The sequence below is a fragment of the Vicugna pacos genome, chromosome 14 (assembly GCF_048564905.1).
Source record: "Vicugna pacos chromosome 14, VicPac4, whole genome shotgun sequence".
In the NCBI taxonomy this organism is placed as follows: domain Eukaryota; kingdom Metazoa; phylum Chordata; class Mammalia; order Artiodactyla; family Camelidae; genus Vicugna; species Vicugna pacos.
Window position 1 is genome coordinate 44,788,348 of NC_133000.1, and position 7,141 is coordinate 44,795,488.

General features: G+C 38.5%; 1 long non-coding RNA gene across 1 annotated transcript; it reads right to left on the bottom strand.

Annotated features, from left to right (window-relative positions):
• LOC140685521 (uncharacterized) lies at positions 1 to 4,602 on the bottom strand. The gene is made up of 3 exons (XR_012058771.1): positions 4,536 to 4,602; positions 886 to 997; positions 1 to 64 (listed from the first exon to the last, which is right to left on the bottom strand). It is a non-coding gene; the product is annotated as an uncharacterized lncRNA (long non-coding RNA).
• Between the last annotated feature and the right edge of the window lie 2,539 nt (positions 4,603 to 7,141).

The window sequence follows — 7,141 nt, forward strand, 5'->3', positions numbered from 1 at the left end:
GCCAACTTCACAGGGTCTTTACATGGTTTAAATAAGTTCTTGCCTTGGGAAAGCATATGGAAAGCTGTAAAATATTGCACATATAAATCATTACACTAATTAAATTATGCATTTGATTTATGATCTTGAAAACTTGAGGATCAAATATTGTTTCAGTAGATGACTCTTGGAAATCATTTCCTTTCAAATATATATTGAAATAAAAATACTTGTATTCGTGGAATTTAGGCTATAAAATTCTTGCAATTCCTAAAATAAGTATATTCTATAAAGTTAAACCTGGATAGTAATAAACCTCCTAAGAGGTCTGCTGCTTCTGTTTTTGTCCATTGAGAGTCTATTTTCCAACAGTTGTCCGAATGATCTATTCACATATTAAGTCAGATCATTTTACTTCTCTATTTAAATCTATCCAATGACTCCCTGTCATTCAAAGTAGAAGGTAACAATGATCAAAAAGACAACATGATTGGGTTAACTCTCTGACCTCATCCACTACTGAGTTTCCCAGATCCACATTTCCTCCTTAGGACTTCTGTGTTGTCCACTCCCCTGCTAGGAACACTTAGCCCCCTCATGTGACGAATGCACTCATGGCACTCTAGTCTTTGTTCAAATGTCCTCTTCCCCACTGGACATACCCTGACCACTCTACTTAAAATTGCATCCTCCTCCACATACTCAATATACTTACTCTGCTCTATCTTTTCTTTTTTTTCCTTCTAAAGTACTACATAACTTGCATATTCATTATGTTTATTATTTGCCTCTAGCCACCGTAATATGAACTCCACCAGGAAAAGAATTTCATCTGTTTGGCTCAGTGATACAAACCATGTACTTCAGTGTCTGGGCAACATGATAAGTACTCAAAATATTACTCACTGAAAGAATGAATGACATGATGTTGATACCACATAAACCTTTGTCCATAGGTGTGCTGCTGTCTCTGGCCCATTCTTGTTACCAACCACAAGAATTTGCAGGATATGTGCATCTAAAAAACAGGTGAGAAACATGGCTATAAAAAGAGAATGAAGCTATTCAGCTTTTCTAGACACAGAATTCATGACCTTGGAATCTCTTTATACATTTTTTTACCAATGCTGTTAACAGGATTTTCTTTGTCCTAAGTCTATAGAACATAACAACATTAATCTCTTAGTAAATTTGCATAAAATTTGCAAATATAATTTCATGATCTGTAAAACCAAAATCAAACTGTAATATAGCAATTTCAGTGACTTAATCTCCCAGAATTCTATCAAGAAAGTAATCAGATTTTCTTATCATTATTTATTCTTTTTTAAATGCTTATGGCTCATAATTTTGCTATTATCTACAGGTTGATGATTACTTTTCCCCCTTCATATTTATTCCAATGTTTTAGTTGAGACTGAACTAATTACAGCTAGTATCTAGAATTACCTGACTCCTAAGACAATGCTTTTTAATTCACTGGCTCATAAAACATTGTTTGACTCATAAGACATTACTTTTTAATTTATATTTAGAAATCCCAAGTTTCATACTGGTTCCCTAAAATCCACTCTGTATTGCACCAATAACTCTGGGCTTGAGCATCCCATGTAGATGGGCAAGTTAGTGCCGGTAATTAGGGCTGTGTTATACCTCTCTTAATTAACACTATGATTTAAGCAGTGGCAACTGTGGTCTTTGGTTTACTGTTCCTAGTATCAGTCTTCCTTTCCATTTCACAGCTGTTTACCAAAATTTTGGCTCAATCCCCAAGCTTCCAATATGAAGCCAAGGCACTCAGTCTAAGCAGGTTATTGTAGGTACCATGAGAATCAGGCAACAGAACCAGAGACGGTCTTATCAACAAGTCTTAAAATGACCTCAGCACATAGTCTCCATACCATTAGCAATGTTGGACCACTTAATACCATACAACACAAGGACCTACTGTATAGCACAGGGAACTATATTTAATTTCTTGTAATAACGTATAATGAAAAATAATCTGAAGAAAAAATACGCATGTATATGTATAACTAAATCACTTTGATGTACACCTGAAACTAACACTGTAAATCAACTACAGTTCAATTAAAAAATTTTTTTTAAACATACAACAGTATGAAATCTATTTGTGCATACATTATACTGTGAAAGTTATCATTTTAATTCAATCACTCAGCAACTTATTTTTAAATATGTTGGCCATTTTTTTTTCTTTTTGGGCTGGCTGAGCAACAAGAGTGCCAAAGGATTCCTAAATACATTTTCTAAGGATTTTCATTTTTCTTACTTCTAATCTAAAACTCGAAATTTCCTCTTTTTCTCTTTTGTCTTCACTAACCGTGACTTGCTCACACATTAATGCACTCTTGCTGGTTTTCAGGGGAATTGAAATATTTATCAAAATTGAAATGATAGGTAAACCTAAATCTACCTCACTAAATGGCAACTATACATCAAATGCGAAGAAAACGGAAGTATTAAACCTCCTTAGCCCGTTTGTGTAAACAGGACTTTAAAGATCTCTTTTTAAAAAAAAAAACAAAAACACAGATTTCTTGGTGCTTCTTATTTTCTGTGTATAACCTGGTTTGTTTTCTAAGGCTTCAAACATGACTGTACAACCTCATTCTATAAATTTGTTTCCTAAAATTTCTCTGTCCCCCTGATTAGTCTTTAAAAGTTTCATTATTTGCTTCCTTACTGGAATATATTTCTCTAGAAACATTATATGGATATTACCCAGGTGTGCCAACTCCAGGGTTTTGGCTATTATCCAGCTTGAACAATTAGTTAAAATTCTCTTTTAGTTTTAACCAGATGTTATAGTCCTCATTTCCTGACCTAAAAGGCTCTTTGAAATTATGAAGAACTTTTAAACACTTGTCCCATTCTCTTTCTGAGCAAGCTGCACCTTAATGCTACTTTCATATGGTCTGATGTTCAGTATGTCTGCATAATTAGTAAGGTTTATACCACATTTGGAGTAAAGTAGGCTTAAAAATATTTTAAATATAAGAAGGCAATTGGCAAAGATTTGGCCATTATACATCTTTTAACTTTGTCTCCTTTTCCATGGTTTTTAGCGGAGATTTTATAATTACTGAAAAGATCAGTGCATTAATTTGAGAGTTTTTGAAATTCCGTGTCTTTTCATCTATTCAATGAGCACATTCTTTCTGAAGATTTGCCTTTCACCCATTTTGCATCTTATCAAAGACCCAGTAATGCTGCTTATATTGTTAGTCCCCAAAATATATTTACTAACTTGTAATATGACGTGTGGTAATGTATTTTATATATGAAGAATTTTTAAAGCCACCAGCAGAGTCAAATTATTTTTCAGCCTCAATACACATGATCACAATCATTTAATATTATTCCTCTTAGCCTTTTATTTCCCAGTGTTTAATTAACTCCTCATAGATTTTAGGGAGCCAAACTAAAGTCATTGTCCTCCCTCATCACTGATTACCAAAATCACACAAAAGAATGGCTGCCACTATGTTGTACACCTGAAACTGCTATAATATTATAAGTCAACCATTCCTCAGTTTTTTTTAACTGTTTAAAAAGAAAAAAAGAGTAGCTGTTGTGGGCTCAAAACAGCTGATGGGCGAAGACAGCTTCTCTCAATTCTGAGGAGCCAAGAACAAGGGTGATGGGTTGAATGGAGGAAAAGGAGTAGAAGAAACATTTTAAAAGTCCAGTTAACTGATTTGGGAAAAAAAAAAATTCTCAACACGTGTGGCACGTGCAATAGACTTCTGAGAAACGAGTGGCCAGAAGCTGTGCCTAACCTTCCCTGTTAGTCACCTCTATTGAAACCAAATGCTTAGTTCTTTTAAATACAGCCTTTGGGTTGGTGTTGTTTAGCGTTTAGAGAAAAGCGAGCTCAATATTTTATTAATTTTAGTGGTATAACAAGAATGGGGTCTCGCTTTGACATAAAGAGTTCCCAGTTACCATGCAAGCACTCTTCCATTAATCTTTAAAATATATTTGCCGGGTGAGCAGCCCACATAATCCTGCCTAAACAGATAAGAAAATGGAGAGCTGGTGATAAGGTGACTTGTTTAAAGCGACGCAACAAATCAGGCAGAGAAGGGTAGTTCAACAGCTCGCTCCGCTCTGGGCCGCCAGCGCCTCTACCGGCACAGGCTGGGAAGGACAGCTAGAAGCTGTCCCCAAACGCTCGCTAAAAAGGCCTCATTCTGATCATTTCTAGAACATTCGGAGCTGAGATCCACAAGCGAAACTTCTGGAAAGTTCAGAAGAGAGTTCCACAAGGGAAAAGAATTTTTTTTTATCGTATCAGTATTTTGAGTGGTGTACTTCGCATAGCGTCAGTTTTTAATTATCGAGAAAATAATTATCCATGTGTGGCTTATCGCAGCCCCTTTCTTCTCTCCTGCTTCCTGCCTTTGGGCCATTCCCTTGCTCATTAATATTTGCATCAGAGGCCAGACCTGCTGCTTTGCTGGTGAGTCTGGGAAAAAGATCTGTTGGGCCAAGAGAGAGAAAGCACTGAATATGGAAAATTTCGTGATTACCTTAAAGTTTCATCCATCCATCTTAGAAGAGGTAGTTGAACTCCGTTAACACATGGTAATGCAGTTCATGCGTCCGGGGGAGGAAGGTCCACTCTTTGTTGCCTTTTATCCTGCGTATCTGCTTTTCTCTAATTCTGTAGCTGATGCTTATTCTCACAGATCATTGAAATCTGACAAAACACAGCATCATCTGTCCGATGGATTTTGACAATGTTCACGTTTTTAAACTCGACATTTTCCCACCCACCTCGGAAAGAACACTCAATAAATACATCTTCCCTGTATTAAGCAGTAAATGAAAGGTGTGCTTGTTCCGTGTTATTCGTGGGCTGGAAGATAAAATACAGCGATCGGCCTCCTGCCACCCCTCCCCTGCCAAGGATTCTCCCTGGTTAAAGAAGCCGCGCTGGTGGTGGCAGATTAGAAAGAAGTCGTGATTGCCTCATGAATCAGGGTGAAGCTTCTCACTAATGGCAGTTAGTTTGATCTCCTTAGTCACTCTAGGAGGTTATGTATCTTTTGTGATTATCACTCACAAGGGTATCCTTGAAGGAAAACAAGGCTGCCTCGCCAAAAACACAACTAAATGAAAGAAACAAAAGAGAACAATGTAACAGTGACAGTGTAAGAGGAGCAAGGGAAAGGATGCTCTTGGAATCTGCGCAAATGAAATGGAGCGTGTTGATAAACTTCTACTGCAGCTCAAAGCCCTATTCCTAGATCTCTGCTGACCACATCAAAACCATGCTGCTGCGTAAGCAAGGGAATAAACAAAGCAAAGACCCATTAGCTCTGTTTCCATTAGACACGCAGAGGGTAAAAAAAAAAAAATCAATAACAGGCAAACAGAAGATAAAATTGATAGGAAAGAAATGTTAATTTTAGAGCTTTAAAATGAGGTATTGCAAACAATGGCATGCAATAAAACCTTAAAACTATTTTTAAAACTTTCAAAATCATTTACATGGGGGAAAAGAACTCTAGCAGGAACATATACAGCATATTAAACTTTAGTGCATTTTTAATGACCTGTCTTAAACAAATTATGCATGAGATAGATTACACATCCCTCACCCACTTAACAAAAAGGCATACGCATGAACAAAAAACAAAACCAGGTGGCTTTTAAAAAGAAATTAAGTGTATACTTGGTGACTGATTGGGAGAAATGCCAAGTGATGTAAAGGACCTCACAGAAGAGCGTTCTCTTGAAAGAAACTAGATTGATGGGCTTTTCGGCCCAGACAGTAGGCCGAACAGTACAAACGATATCTGTCTCTGCTTTTGGATTGCATCCCGTAAATGCCCTCAGCAGTCAGCGTTGGGGAGCTGAAAGAACAAGAACCCTGGGGTGACAAGTCTTAGATTTCATTCCGAGCCACACCACTCATTAACCGCAGAGCTGGGCGAGTACTTTACTTCCCCTTTTCTTCCTCATTTGTAAAATGGAGATGATCTTCTTAATAATGCTGCCTTATGTTCCTAACTTGGAATAAGGCTCAAGTTTTGTATTTGTTAAGGCCCCCGCCCACTATAATATACAGGCATGGGGCAAAACCACTGGTTCAGAGCACTGGTTTCCAAATTTTCAGGTGCATTTGAATCACCTGGAAGAATCTGTGAAAACACAGGCAGCCGAACCCCACCCTCGGAGTTTCGGATTCTGTTGATCTACAGTAGAGGAGAGATTGTATTTCTAACAAATTACCAGCTATTTTGGATGCTGTTGGAATGGGGACCACACTTCAAGAACATCCAGTCACAGGCGGACCACATTTCAAGAACTTCTGGTTGCAGGGGGACCACACTCCAGGAACTTCCAGTTACAGGGGGACCACACTCCAGGAACTTCCAGTTACAGGGGGACCACACTCCAGGAACTTCTGGTCAAGCCTGCAGTTCTAGTGTGGTCTACCAACCAGCAGAGCCATCATCACCCAGGAACTGGTTAGTCTTCCAGATTCACCCAGACTATGCTGGAAATTCTGACCCAGCCTGCTGAATCAGAACTGGCATTTCACCAGATCTCCAGGTGATGTGCATGCCCCATATAGTTTGAGAAGCCCTGCTCCAGAGCGTCTTTGAGAAGAATGCAGCCAATACAAGTTTGTGAAAATATACTATAGAGTGCTTGTAAAAGGGGTCCCCCAGTATGAACAACACAAATGCTGGCCCTTGGCCTTGGCATTTCCCCAGAAAGTCCTGTTTGTGAAACTGACTATACACCAATTAGAAACAGCAGTTTTCAAGCAAGGGGCCTAGAACCACTGTGGTTGGTACCACATTGCTGGGCATCCAACTGCACAGGGAGGCCAGGGTGAACAATTACTAGAGCATCTTTTTGCTACTAATAGGAATTTTGTTTCCCTGGAGGATGATCTTTTCAGTCCTTTCTTGTTCTTTTTCCTGTCATCCCACGATGACTTGCCTTGTGTTTCCCAGGAATGTGCTTGTTCCGTGTCTAATTATGGACTTCGTGGTGATAGGAATTTGGGTCAGGCGCATACTGAGCTGGAAATGCCAGATGTGTTTCTGTCAGGGAGTTCCTTTAGGCTAAGGAGTCACTGGGTTAAGTGTCAATGATCTAATATCAACCTAACATCACA